General features: G+C 32.6%; 1 long non-coding RNA gene across 1 annotated transcript; it reads left to right on the plus strand.

The window, feature by feature from the left end:
• Positions 1 to 9,764: 9,764 nt before the first annotated feature.
• On the plus strand, positions 9,765 to 10,680 carry LOC125211657. Its single transcript, XR_007174549.1, has 2 exons — positions 9,765 to 9,844; positions 10,389 to 10,680. It is a non-coding gene; the product is annotated as an uncharacterized LOC125211657 (long non-coding RNA).
• Positions 10,681 to 16,272: the final 5,592 nt, after the last annotated feature.

The raw sequence follows: 16,272 nt of genomic DNA on the forward strand, positions 1-16,272 counted from the left end.
GGAATACATCACTCTAAGCACGTTTTACTTCACTGAAATGAAAAAATAGTTCACTATAAGCATGGATCACAAACACTTCACTCTAAGCATGGAATACTTCACTTTAAGTACGTTTTACTTCACTGAACTGAAAAAACAGTGCATAATAAGCAAGGATCATAACACTTCATTCTAAGCATGAAATACTTCACTTTAAGCACGTTTTACTTCATTGATATGATAAAATAGTGCACTATAAGTACGGATCACAAACACTTCACTCTAACCATGGAATACTTCCCTTTAAGCACGTTTTACTTCACTGAACTGAAAAAACAGTGCACTATATGCATGGATCACAAACACTTCACTCTAACCATGAAATACTTCAATCTAAGCACGTTTTACTTCACTGAAATGAAAAAATAGTGCACTATAAGCATGGATCACAAACACTTCACTTTACTGAAAAAACAATGCACAATAAGCAAGGATCACAACACTTCACTCTAAGCATGAAAAATACTTCACTTTAAGCACGTTTTACTTTATTGAGATGAAAAAATACTGCACTATAAGCACGGATCACAAACACTTCACTCTAACCATGGAATACTTCACTCTAAACTCGTTTTACTTCACTGAAATGAAAAAATAGTGCACTATAAGTATGAATCACAAACACTTCACTCTAAGCATGAAATACTTCACTCATCAGTATATTCTCATATTCTGATTGGTCCGGACTGGTTTCTATTTTATCTAACGGATTTGGGGTACGTAGCAATTTCAACTTTCTCAATGTGATCTAACTATGTTTTAATGCGAACCATCTACGATCATCTGAAAATTATCTTCAGCTTCAGGCTCCGCATCTTCCCAAACGATAATGCCTCAGATCAAAGTAATTTTCGTATGTTTTTTCTATAAAGTCCATTACAGACGTAATCGACGAGTGAAAATACAAAATAAGTGTTGGATTGATCGAATGTGATCCTTGATTTCGCGATTGAAATTCCAATTTTTAGCTTCAAACAATTTTCACAATCGACAAGCAAGACGACGCCATACACACGCAGATCTCAAACTGACGACCGAAATATGAAAACTAGGTTAGGTGATTTCATCCACGCCTTAAGGTGCATCGACGATTACAAGTTGCGATCAGCGCTGCTAGTTGGGCGGAATATTATTTGGAAGCCTACTAAGTCACGCCGGAGATGAAGACGAAGCGGTAGGAGGTTGAAGGGGAGCAGGAAGTGACGATAATGCAGCCGGTGGGCCACAGAGATGAGATGACAGGGGGAGGCAGCTGCAAGAGGAAGCCGGCGGAGGAGGGCGTCGCCGGAGAGGAGGTTGATTCGTGTTCCTCCACCTCCTTCGTGTAGACACACAGAGAGAGAGAGAGAGAGAGAGAGTATGCATGAATGTGATGTGTATGTCAGAATATGGAACAAAGTTAATTTCCCAAATTACCCCATGCAATTTTTATTAATAAAAAATGAATACTTAATTTAGTCATTAGATTAAGATAATGAGTGGCTGAGATTTATTCTCTAGTTATACACTTAAAATTAGTTAGACTTTGATCACTCCTCTATATATATATATATATATATATATGGTCCTATTCTAATGCTTATAGCACCCTAATCCAAAATCAAGACTAAATCTCCACCCTTGGATTTTAAAATAAGTGGATAAGATTAAAGCTCACAAATCTCAATAAATAGTAGACAAAATATCAACAAAACGCTATATCAAATGCACAATGTTATATTTGATAATATATCTCTATATAGGTATATGCATGATCAAAGAGCTGTAATATCATCAGTGTTTTAAAAACTGGTTTGGACTGGCCGGTCGGATCGGTTCGGCCGCGAACCGATGACCTTTCCGGTCCAATTCACCATATAAAACCAGTGGAGCATTGAACCATTTTGGACCGGGTGAACCGGCCGATTGGACCGGAAACCGGGAACCAGTCGAACTGGTTACCAAATTTTTTGATTTTTAAAAATGAATTAAAAATCAATTTAAAAAAAATTTACACTAAACTTTCATTTCATATTAACCCATACTTGTATTGGGCCTATGAATTTATAAAAACTAGCTTAAAAAATCATTTGTGTCTTTCTTTTATAGAAGTATTCCACAAGATTGTTCTTTCATTTTTCAATGTGGGATGAAAAGCTTATTTTATAGTCATCTTTTACAATCTTTTGCCTTTACTTTTTCAATGTGGGATGTAGGTTTTTAAAACATTGAATATCATAGTATGTAATATGCAAATAGGTGTATAAGAATTAAGAAGTATGCGTGGTTTTTACAGTACTATGAGGAAAATATTTCTGTATATGTGATCTGGTATATTTAGATAAAGGTGAGTTACATTGGTAAAAATTGACTTAGGTTAACATCATTCATTAGTGTATATAGAGGTAGATAGATGTCACTAAAATAGAGTAATTTATTTTACTTCAACAAGGCCTTCCACTATGAAAAGAAATAAAAGAGATATAAAAGGCGTGTATGAGTTGATATAGTATTAGAGTGGTAATGTCTGAGACATCAGGTGCGGGTTTCGAGTCCACCATGATGCCGTGTTTAAATTTATACTCATTTATCTATAGTGGTATAAAAAAATTATAATACAAATTTCAAATACTAGGAGCTAGGAAAGAAACATCGCCGATTTCTTCAAACATTTTGCTCTGATAGAAGGCAAAGGCAAAAGCTAAAGTAAAGCCTAAAAGAGACTATTTGTTTATTAGGATAATTGCCTTAAAAGTTATAAACTTTTGCCAAATTCCAATTTTTCCCACGAATTATAAAATTGGCGTATAATGTCACAAACTTTGTTGGGTTGTGAGTATTTTCCATTTGACCCGACCCGGGAGTTTTCCGGTTGAAATTGTGTGGACGTGGCAAGCCTGAAATCTGACGTGGAGAACGCCGGAAATTCATGAAACGATGTCGTTTTCCCTAGACGAAACGACGTCGTCGGTAGACCTCATTGACGGCGAGTTGCTCTCTCCTCTGGAAGCTCCTTCTCCGGCGATGGCGCGAAGGAGGAGGAGGAGGAGGCGGCGGTGGCTGCCGTAAGAACAAGAATATCAATCCCTCCTCAACGACGACGCCCTCAAATTCTCCCCTGCCATGGATTTCCAGCTCCCCAAATCATCAAATACCAGCGTTTTTCACCACCAATTCGCTTCTAATTTCACCCGATTTATTGCCTGCGATTTGACATCAGCCATGCTTTAACCTCGATCCCTCTCAATTAGGGTTTGCTTTTCCACTCAAGCAAGGGGAGAATTTAGAGTTTCACGATCAACGCAGCAATCTGGCGACCTCGATTGAATCACTGAACTCCAATGGAGCAATCTAGTTTCAGAGCTTGAAAATGGATGGAAGCTTCTCCATCACGGAGTGGTTTCTTAATAACTTCTACGCGCCTCCGACGGCACCGGAAAATGGAGCGGTAGGATTCAAGCGTGGGCTGAATTGAATCACTACACTTTGCCTGGGGAGAAGGGTGGAGCAGAAGGCCATGTGGATCATGTGAGGGAGATGGGGAAGGGCCAATTGTACAACTTCCCATTGCTTCCAGCGGAGGTGGAGATTTGGGGGTTTTGGGTTTATACAAAGACAGAGTAGGTCAGCTCGTTCAACTGATTCCGTTGATGGTGGAGTCGCTGATTCCGGTGATGGTGGTCGCTGATCGGAGTCTTCGGCGGCGGCGGCTAGCGTTGAGGAAGAGGAGGAGGGGTGGTGGCAGTGATGGGAGTGAGTGGTGGAGGATGATAAGACACATCATCTCAAAATTTGGCATCCACGTCATCCGCTCAATGTACACTTGGCAGGCCACATCAGCTTAAAAAGACACATCAGCTGAATTCATAGTCGGAAAACCCGCCATGGGAAAACGGCAACCGATTGTAAAGTTCGTGACATTATACGCCAATTTTATAGTTCGTGGGAAAAATCAGAATTTGGCAAAAGTTTATGATTTTAAGGCCGTTATCCCTTGTTTATTTAGTGTGTTATATCTTTACCTTTACCATGTAAATTTCATAGTAGACACAGTAAAATAGTGAGGCCTATTAACAAAGCAGACAACACAATTATACAAATGAATACTATACTCCACAAGGGGAAAAAAAATCAGATTTCTTAATTCTTATTCTCGAAGAATTCCTATGTAATGCCTTTTTCTTTGATTACTTCCTTTATCTTTCCCCTTTTCAGACACTTCTGCTTCTGCCTCAAAATAGTCGGGCCAAACATTTCTGAAATACTGGCTACAAATAGCAAAATGGGCCCGATTGAAAAGCCCTATTTTTTAGGACCATGAAATCTGTTTCAATAATAAATTACAACTGCCTTTGTTTTCTTTTTTTGTTTTTTTCAGTATGTAAGGTGATAAAATTATGTATGGATTGATTGCGATTGTTCCTCTGAAATATGTATGTTTTTTTAAATAATTTTGCTTTGTATTTATCTATCTATCGATCTAGATAGATTGTTTATTGTTTTCACATAGGCTTGACATGTGTGTTTTGACGATCAAAAGACTAAAGTCACCTCTTTCGATTGGGTTTTAAATTTTATAATTATATGGTTCATATATCATGATTAATTTGGTATTTTAATTTCTAATGTATAATGTATGTATACAATCATTGTTCGGGCATGTACATTACTGGATGTATAATATGTACGATAAAGGATTGATATTGATTATTTATTAATTCAATATAAAACAATAATAATAGTTATTATTATGTAATATTATATAATTCATAGTTTAAATAATTATATTATAATTATTTATTACTTAATACACCCTCCGTCCGTGAATAAGAATCTCGTTTTTCATTTTAGTCCGTTTGCGAATATAATTCTCGGTTCACTTTTACTATAAATGGTAATAGGGTCTCACCTTCCACTAACTCACTCCACTCACATTTCATTTAATATATACAAGTGAGATCTCTATTCCACTAACTTTTTTTCACCCACTTTTCATAATATTTCTTAAAACTCGTGCCACCAGAAATGAGACTCCTAATGGTTGACGGAGGGAGTACTAGTTTTTAGTTTTATAACAATAATATTATCATAATAGTAATTAAATATAATTATAATTATAATTTTAATTAAGTATATTTGAAAGCTAAGACCATCTCCAACCACACTCCATAAATAAGTTTCGGTGTAAAAATCTTCTCCAGTCATACACTAAACTCAAACCTATTTTTGGTATTTTTTGTGAAACAACACCAAATATGGTGTTATTGCAAAAATTTTGTGAGACAAAAATTCAAAAATGGTGTAAATTTTGAATATGGTATAAATGGTTGGAGTAAAACTACTTTTTAGCGTGACATATACTCACAAATGGGTTTGAGTTTGGTGTAAATGGTTGGAGATGGTCTAAATTAATTATTAATTTATAACATTAAATTAATAATATTAATATTTATTTAAAATGTTAGTATAAAGAGTGAGGAGAATTAGAGAAGTAATATAACTTTTGGTACTAGTTTGTGTATGCCAAAATATCATTTATGACATAAATGGGAAAATGTATTTGTTTAGAGGACATTTTGGGGTGAAAGTTGCATCAGATACCAAAAATGTGATTTATAGGTACAAAAAATGACATAAAATAAAGATCAGATAGTATTTCCGTGAGAAAATGAAAAATCGATTTACCATATACATAGTTCACTCTATAAAATAAAAATAGTCATTAGCTAACACCTTTTTTTGAAAAGGATCCCCTACTGTGCACAGCACGGGCTGTGCTAATATGCACACACATTACATTATTTGATTATAAAAAATATTAATATTATAATTTATACCTAAAATAATCAAAGCAGGGCTTGTGCTATTATGCACACACATTAAATTATTCGATTATAAAAAATATTAATATTATAATATTATAATTTATAAATAAAATAATGAAATGAGTGGAACAACAGCTCTTGTTGTGCTATCACCCACATGGAATCCAAACCCCACCTTTTTAATGGAAAATTAAAGAGATAGAGAGAAGGAGATTGAGCGATAGACAGCATTCAAATGTCTAAAATGCTCTTCATGTTTTGTGGTTACTTCAGACACGAAATTAGTTAAAAATAAATGAAAAATACCATATTCAATATGTGTAACATCCCGCTTTTTTGAACCCTAATTTTTGAGACGTGAAAAATTTTGCATTAAATGCTTTTAATGCTATGATTATGTGGAATTAAATGATGGATGATTAATTGCAATGTTCCTTGTGACCTAATTGCGATTTGGAATTGAGATTGAGTTGAATGGTCAACTTGTTGAATATGTGACGTGGCTATTGAATAGTCAATATTGTGGAAAATATGACGTGGCCGTGGAATGGTCAAAGTCGTTGGAAAATGTGAAGTGGAAGTGAAATTCGAATATGTGGATATTTTAATGTGGGGAGAAATAATAATTGTGGTGAATTATTTTTCTAAGAGATGAGTGAGAATTTAATAGGAGCATTATTAATTATGTGGAATTTTTGACCCCTCCTATTTAATGGAGAAGAAATCCTATCTTTCTTGGATTTAATTATTGCTTGGGATAATTATCCAAATTAAATCCAAAGTCCAAATATTCATTGATTATTTGATGAGATTTTCGAAACCCCTATCATAATATGGAGATTTTCGAAATCTCCTAATTTTATGGGAGAAGGAATTATTTTATTCTATTATTTGATCCCTTGTTTACTCTCTTCCATAAATAAATTCAAATATCCTAGCATATCTTGCCAAATCTAAGGAGATCTTACCATATCCTAATTTAAATAGGATTTTAATTAAATCCCTTTTGAGGAATTGAAACTACACGCCACTTTCCATATATTTTGGGGAGATTTATTATTATTTTTCTTGCTCCGTGATATTTTATTCTACTCCGTGAAATATTCAAATTTAATCATAGGCTAATTAAATAGCCTAGAAATTCGAAATCCCCTATTTTCTCAACCAAATTAACGCCACTTCTCTTCCATATCTCTTCCAAATCTTTAATTTATTTAATTAAAGATATTATATCTTGCACTCTATAAATAAGAGAGAACACATAAACCCTAGATCACAAATCACGCCTCCCCCACTCCCAAATTTTCGATCCCACTCTCCCCACTCTCTTACAAATTTTTCTTCTACTTTCTCCATTAATTCTTCATCTTTTGGAGAAGAATCGAAGTTGAAATTCAAGAATTTGTTGAAGAATCAAGATCCTACTTGTTTCCTACCGATTGTTCTATTGAAAAGGTATTTTTTTTTTATTTTGATCTTCTCTTCTTCTACCGATCAATCGGTGTTCTTGAGTCCACATGCATTTAGATCGAGTGAAGAGGGAAATTAATCGGTGATTTTGGATGCATGTGTGGGTGTGTGACCGTGTGTGTATGTGTTGTGACCGTGTGTGTGTGTGTGTGCACGCCTCGGTAGGCGTGCACATGTGTGGTGTGCGTGTGCGTGTGTTGTGTGTGGAAAACACTCATGCGTGACACGATTTGATGTTAAATCTGGAGTTGTTGTGTGAATAAAAATGATATGATAATCGTACTTTGATTTTGAATGATGATATTGAAAATAATCGATGGGAAAAAGGGAAACGTGAGAACATGCATGATTTTGATCCATGATTGAGACTTATTTGAAATACATGAACTAAAGGTGATAGCTCGCGTTCTCGGTGTGATACCAAGAAGAAGTACGTACTTGAAATCGAAGGAAATCGAGGTGGGCTTTATTCTTAAACTCTCTCTTATGTTGCAAATACTCCCTCTGTCCCAAGGAAGATGACCACTTTCTTCGGCGGCATAGGATTTTATGCAACTTTATTTTGTGTGTTAAATGGAGAGAGTAAAGTAAGAGAGAGGGGATAAAGTAGAGATAAAGGGATTTCCATTTTAAGTAATGAGTCATCTTGGTTGGGACAAACCAAAAAGGAAAGTGTGTCATCTTTAATGGGACGGAGGGAGTATATGAAAGTGGAGCGATAAGGGTGGATTAAACTGTTATGTCATGCCTATGATTATTTTGGATATTGTGTGTGCCTGATGCCTAGTTTGCGAGTGCGCTCCATTAGTCTATAGGGCTATATAAACGAATTCGGGTATGAGTAGGGCCGCAAACCCTATCAGGCTAGTGTACACGGGAGATCGGGAGCCGTCCTTGCTAGTCGGCCGGTCTCGTGGGCGAAAGTGTGGCCACACTTCGTCGCACCATATGAAATGTTGATTGATGAGAAAATGGGAGGTCTTATTTGACTAGCCAATCCATGAAATATTTTTGTGATACTCGATGCTATCTTTTAAATTAAATGCTAAACCTCGAGTTCACTATGGTAAGGGTGGCATAACTATAAAATGTTTTGGCATGAGTCCACTGAGTATGCTTAAAATACTCAGCCCTGCGTGTGTTTTCCCTATGTGCAGGTTGAGCGGCGATGGGCGGTCGGTAGTGTTGAGACAGTTGAATCGATTAATATGGATGGTTGGGATTTTGAGTGTAGTCGTGTCCTCATACATGGCTTCGCTTCTCTTGGAATGCTTCCGCTGAATATTTTGAAACTTATTATCTTTGGTTGGTTTGAACTTATTTCTTTGATTTGGAATATTGGGAAATATTGCGTTTTGTTGGAGCTACAATAAACCTTTGACTTTTGAGCTTAGCCTATGTTAGCTATTAAATCTTGTTTTTCGTATTTAAAGCCGTTGACTTATTGCCTTGATCTTCATTAAACACTTGGTCAAATCTCTTTAAATGAAACCTAGTCTACATTTTTGTCACCTTAAGTTCGCCTAGTTAACAGTCGCCGTATTTATTATACCCTAGAAATGCCGGGCTGTTACAATATGAGTAGTAATTTCAAGAATGTCTCATGCTATTTTTAAACTTCAGGGACTAATTTTGTCCAAACTCAAAAGATCAAAGACGGTTTACGTTTGAAAATTTTTCCTTACACATTAAGATAAAAATTATATTTTTTCTTTTCACTTAACACATAAAACAAAATTTTATAAAATCTCATGTCATTTCACAAATGTGATCTCTTTAAGGGACGGAGGGAGTACTAATATTGCAATTAAAAATGCAATTTTCTTCATGGACTAACATGTTGTATGCGTTTTAATGCACATTATATTACGATACGAGGCATACTATTAGGAATAGATTCCAATTGAATATTAATAATTAATATTATGAATAAGTGAACCCCATACATAAAAAAATTATACTCCTTAATCTCGAGTGATTTATAGTTTTCCAACCTTTCCAAATACCAAATGCGTGCTCACGGGTTCAACCCCGACCGGACCTATATTTCACCCAACCCAATTAACCTAGTATTTTATTGGTCAAACTACAAAAAATTTTCACATTAAACCAATATGTTTTTATTAAGAGCAACGATTAGTTTTGCAACAATCAATTTTGATGCAAAGTTTAGGAATTTATAGACAATTATCCTATATATCATGCTATTATTATTGACATGTTTATTATTTGAGACAAGTGCTTTTAAAAACAATTACCACTAAAATGCATTATCTTTCCATGTAAAATAAAATGGAAATTGTTATAAAATGTGATGAAAAGAACATTTATTATTTTTTTCCATGTAAAAGTAATGGAAAAATGGGATAAGCTTTACTAGTATGATTTTTCTTCCATTTATGCAATTCTCCACTCTATAAAAGGGAACGAATGTAATCATATCAAATATCAATCTTAAAATCTCATTCTCGAAATGGGTAAACAAGTCTCAATTCTATCGCTCTTTCTTCTCTGCCTCTTCTTGGCTTCTCGTAAGTTTACACACTTTCACCATATCTATTTTAATTAAGTAATTTTGAATTTATACTGCTTTATATAATCATAAATTCGCATTTTGGTCAAATCTCTGAACAATATAGTTCCAACTGATTGATTAATTTATACACTCTTTTTCATAAAAAATAGTCCATTTTTACCAAATACACTAACAAAACTAAAATCATCTCTTTTCTTTTAACAGATTATCTCATAGCATATACTATATATTTTCAATTTACAAACACTATCTCATAGTAAAATACTAGTACAGTTTTTATTTAAAAGTTGCAACGAGAGTAAAAATTTAGTGGATAGAACACGTTGCCATGTGATGTGTCAAGGAAATCACAATCATAAGAGTTTTTATTTTTATTTTATTTTTATTTTTTTTGCACAATTATGATTGACTGAACACACCAAGTGAAAAAATTGTCTAAAACCACTAAATTTGTACTGAGCACAACAATTTATTTAGATTAATTTTTGATGGACTTAGATGTAATCCAAATACAAGATTCTAACTAATTTCATTTGCAGAGGAGATAAGGGTGACTGAAGCTGTCTACTGCTCAAAAAAAAGCACCACGTTTACTAAGGTTTGCCATGATGATGACTTATCAAGGGGTTTATGCTCCACCGCTTGTCAGCAAGAAAACGAGGCATACTTATTTGGTGATTGCGAAATCTTAGATTGTATCTGCAAATATAGATGCTAGTAGAATTGAACTTAGATTTTGTTGCCAATATTAGGCATCAAAATTTATGTATTTTGATATAAATGTTGTCAATAATAATATCGAAATGGATACTTAAGTTTGGATTTTCGACATTTTCAACCACCCTTTGTGAATTATGAGTCTTACTTTGAAGCTTGAACTAAGAAAGCAGAGGTGTTAAAATGACCGAGTTTCATCTTTTGAGTCACAAAATGCTCGGGCTATACCGGCCGGAATCATACTATGAGATTTAGAAACAAAATATTAAATACGGAGTTCAGATTTTTTAATAGTCGTATTCATGTACATAATGATGTCAATATACTACATTTTGTAAACAATAAGACAATCTCAAAAACTGAAAACTCGCACTTGATATTCAATTTTCAAGTATTATATGATTGATAATAATTTAACTAAATTTTGTGATTGAAATAACTATTTTTCACAAAATTTTAAACTAAGCTACCTAGCACCAGTCGATCGGGCTGATTTGGATCTCAATTCGGGCCAAGCCGCCCAATTTTTCTCTTGTCTATTCCACCCACTTGTGATGCAATTTTATTTCTTCAGTTTAGACTAAGAAAATAATATATTTTGCATAGCAGTATTCCACACTTAAAAAAAAATAGACGATTTAATTGGCAATTCACTTTTCAATAGATCGAACATTACGCACATACGTTGAATTAGTTCCTGAATGATTAACTAAGTTAACGATTAAGCCAAGCAGCATATATCGCAATTAATATTGCATTATAAATGATCAATCAAGATATTATATCTCCCAAATTATTTAGTGAAAATAAGTTTAATCAATCCTGTAATTTTAAGAAATTGCCGATTATATATCATTACTAATATAGACATTTTTAACAATTGTCAATATAATTTGTAGAAAATATAATTTATAGGCATTTTTAAGCGTAACGAAATCATGTATATGAAGTTATGAACAATTATTCTTTCTTAGTGCTCATCATTAGGGGTGGGAATGTACGATACACTATACCAATAATGGTATATTGTAGACAGTGGAGAAGCCAAGAATTTTACGTTTGGGGCCCAAATTGTTGTTAACGTTTGTGGATATTTTTGGTGTCGTTATTGCTAGAAGTATTTCGAACCTACGAGAGAAAGATGGATAATAAGGGAGAAATATTTATTTCTTTTTTCCCCCAACTAAACAAGTACTACTACAATACTATTATTTTGCTTAATTTTTCTACTCATTATTTTCATCATAGATTAAAATCAATGTAAATGATAAACAAATAAATAAAAATATATTAAAAAATGAAGAGTAAATCTTTAAATTTGAATTTAATACTAATATACATATATTTACACTTACAAATCTAAAGAATTAAGTTTTATTATTAGATAACAAAGATTATTACTTTGTATTTCTGAATTATACTAGTATGTTTTACTTAAATTTATGAAACTAAAACAACAATAAAATATATAATGGAACTAAAAAAACAAATATGCAACACTGGGATTCAAATTTGAGGTAAGATATGATAAGGTTGAACAAAAGACAAATTGAGCAATTGAGAGAAATTGTTAATATGCATGTATAATCAATAGTAAGCAGCAAAATTCATGGGGGACCATGGGCCCCTCATGCCCATATGTGGCTTCGCCACTTATAGTAGAAACTATTGAAAATATCGATATGAAAAGGGTAATTAAATTGCTCTTAAATTTCTAAATTTTTGCCAAATTTTGGTTTTGCATACCAACTTAAAAATTCATCTATAAATTATCAAATTATTGATTTGTTTTAATTTTGCAATCAATCAAGATTTCGACGCTAACATAGCCTGGTGACTTACTTACATGACACTATCGGACATCAACCAAAATAATGTCATATTTTAGGCACCAAAACAACATATTATTATACTAAATTAAATATTTTAATTTGTCGAATTACAATTTATATTTATCCATATTAGAGCTAGAATCTTGTTTGATTGTGAAATCAAAACAAATCAATAAATTTACAGTTTATATGCTGATTTTAAAGAAGTTGAATTTGACAAAAAAATTAGGAATTTATAGAAAATTACCTCAATGAAAAAAATACTACTGCTATTACTATTTATTGTACCGAATTTTGTCATAGCTCGATGGTAGCTATATTGCTAGCATATTTGGTCGATTGACATGTTAATTATTTGAGACGATTTCTTTTAAAACAAATGACCACAAGAGAAGTCGATTATCTTTCCATGTAAAAATAATGGAAAGTAGTTATCGATGGAATTGAAATAATCTTTGTTTATTTTTCTTCAATTTATGTAAGTTGCACTATAAAAAGCTTGTAACGAATGTATGAAGTTTGGATATTAACCTCATTCTATTCTCAAAATGGCTAAACAATTTTCAATTCTCTCGCTCTTTCTTCTTTTCCTTTTAGCTTCTCGTAAGTTTTTACATACTTTCACCATATTTTGTTAGCCTATGACTTTTTTTGGATAATAACTTCTAAAATATTGTATTTTGGTCACATTCTAATTTTTGTAATTATAAATTCAAATTAAGTATATTTTCAGTATAATCTGAGTTTATAATCCAAGTAGATTGACTCTGAAATTATAATTTTAGGTTTGTGATGTAAGGATTTAGTGGGGAAATTATCTATTTTATTTAAACTGTAATTTTCACAATGTTCCATGGAAACATAAATATGCCACATTATAAACTCAAAAGTGTAGTGATATTATAAGATTAACCCGTTTACCGCCCGGAAAAATAGTAATTAAATTTCCGTCGGTAAAAATGTTGTTTTTTTAGTGTTTTATATAGTTCAGTTTTAATTAGTAAGTACGAAGTACTATTTTAATATAAAGAAAAGACTTATACTCGTAGCCACTTTTAACAACATACTCCTTCCGTCCCGTTTAAGATGACGCGTTTTCCTTTTTAGTTTGTCCCAATCAAAATGACACATTTCCTTATTTGGAAACTTTCTCACTCTAACTAGTACACTCAACCACTTTTTCTCACCCCTATTAAAATATTCACCTTTCTTTCTCTCTTTATTTTAATACTTTCACCCACTTTTTCTCTCTCCAATTAAACACATTAACCAATTACTCCTAAAACCCCGTGCCGGCTAAGGAATGTGTCATCTTAGCCGGGACAGAGGGAGTAATTTGTAACGGAAGGGATCATCCCTTCCGAATTTGTAGTCACATATAAAAAATATGCATATTTACAATTACTCTTTATTGGAGCTTACAAATAGAGGTAAAAAAATACCATATAAAAAGTATTATATGAGATATAAGTGCATTTAAAAAGAATAACCAAAATAGAACACCATTGTCTTTCTATGTAATTCAAATAAACTTAATATATTTTTTTCTTCAATTTTTATGCAAGTTTACACTATAAAAGGTTATTAACATGTGAAGTTTAGATATCAACATAAACTTCACTCTCAAAATGGCTAAACAATTCTCAACTCTTTCGATCCTTCTTCTTTACCTCTTCTTTGCTTCTCGTAAGTTTACACACTTTCATACTCTCTTATTGGCCTACTAATCTTTTGGATAATAGCATGTAAATTATTTCATTTTGGTTAAGTTCTGATTTGTGCAATTATACATTTAAATTAAGTATATTTTTAATTTACAATCGAGTATCTGTTTTGTTTAAATTGCAATTGTCACCATTTCATGGACACATAATTATGCCACATTAGCCAAAATTTAATTTTATTGAAGACGAATCGGTCAAAAAATTGGAAATCAGTTAAAAACTACTAGTATCCTTTTGATTACTAGACTAGTTTGTTATCAAATGTTTTATTTTCAATCTCACTCATTGTATATATTTATATTCTGTCCACAAAAATCCATTTTCTTTACATATATACATTATAAACATTAGGTTGATTTTATTTATAATAGTAACTCATAACATAATATTTTCAATATATCAACTAATATTATTATCAATAATCTACTGATTAAATATATGGACTTAATCTTTACCCTACTAACTAATTTCATTTGCAGAGGAGATGATGGTGTCTAAAGCAGATACATGCATAACAGTGCCAAGCAGGTTTTTTGAGGGGCCTTGCAAACAAGATGTTGCTAGTAGGACTTCATGCACTTATCTTTGTAGGAGAGATAACTATACATCTGGTGATTGCGACAATGAATCCAGATGTATGTGCTCAGTAGGATGTTAGAATTGTAACTTTGATTTTGTTGCCAATTTGAGGCATCAGAATTTATGTACTTTCATAATAATGTTGCCAATATTAATGTCGAATGGAAACCTAAAATTAAATTTATGATGTTTTTAATCACTCTTTGTGAGTCTTACTTTGAATTTTGAACTAAGAAAATAGAGGTGTCAAAATGAGCAGACTGGGCCGACCGACTTGCATATTTAAATCCTATGGGGTTTTATTATACACGAAGTTTCGAATTTTCAATTGTCTTTTCCATGCATAGAATGATGTGTTATGGTGATGATCAAAACAATGGTGTTTCACTAAAACAATGTCGTTTTGATTTCTAAATTGTCGAATCAATGTACAAAACAACGTCTTTTGGTGATACTCAGCGCAAGGCCATCGTCGGCTGATTTGGGTCTTGACTATATACTAATATTTACAAGCAATCAAAATCCAAGATTCTATTGATTGGAAAAAGAAGAATTTCAGTGGCAAAGTACCTGAGGAAGAGATGGAAAAAATGGCATTAGAGGTACTTGAAATGATGGCTCAAATGCTCGATCATAATGAGGCAGAGTTGGAAGAGATGGATATGTGTTGATGCAGAGGCAAGTGATAAGTCCTCATTAATTATTAGATTTCAATTAATTATGGATTAATGTTGCCGCTTTTTGTAATTTTACTACTTACTGGTTTAAGCTTAATTGTTTTCTTACATGTTTTTGTTGTTACGAAATATCGATAATACTATATTGTTGACAGTATCGAAATCGATATGAAAAGGGTAAGAATTTGTTTGTAAATGTCTAAACTTTCGCTAAACTTTTGGTTTTGCGTACCAGCTTACCAATCTGCCTATAAATTACCAACTTATTCATTTGTGCTGATTTTGCAATCAAAATATTTTTTCTTCTCAGTTTACAATCAATTAAGATTTTGATGCTAGTTACGTAGCACTATCGGACATCAACCACAACTATTTCATAGCATCAAAACAACATAATATTACCAAATTAAATAATTGTATAATGTTAAAAAGAAAATAAAAAAAGATGTCTTGATATGGGAAGAAGAAAGATTGTGGAAAATAAGGAAAATGAGAACGTGTGGGAATTAGGCACATCTTTTCTCAATTCAGTTTTTTAATATAGATCAAACTATGCACTTACATGCTTATTTAACATTGCATTGCAAACAATTTTTAATTAATTTCTCAATTATTAGCTAAGTTAACGATTAAGCCAAGCAGCATATATCGCAACTAATATTGCATTATAAATGATCAATCAAAATATTATATCTCTCAAATAATTTAGTAGTACAAGAAAAATAAGTTTGGGCAATCCTGCAATTTTAAGAAATAGTCAATTATATTATTATACTACTAATATACTAGCATTTTTCACAATTGTCAATATAATTTGTAGTCGCGTAACAAAATAATGTATATGAGCAATTACTCTTTCTTGGAGCCATTGGTTAGGGGGTGGGAATATACAAT

The sequence above is a fragment of the Salvia hispanica genome, chromosome 3 (genome assembly GCF_023119035.1).
Source record: "Salvia hispanica cultivar TCC Black 2014 chromosome 3, UniMelb_Shisp_WGS_1.0, whole genome shotgun sequence".
In the NCBI taxonomy this organism is placed as follows: Eukaryota; Viridiplantae; Streptophyta; class Magnoliopsida; order Lamiales; family Lamiaceae; genus Salvia; species Salvia hispanica.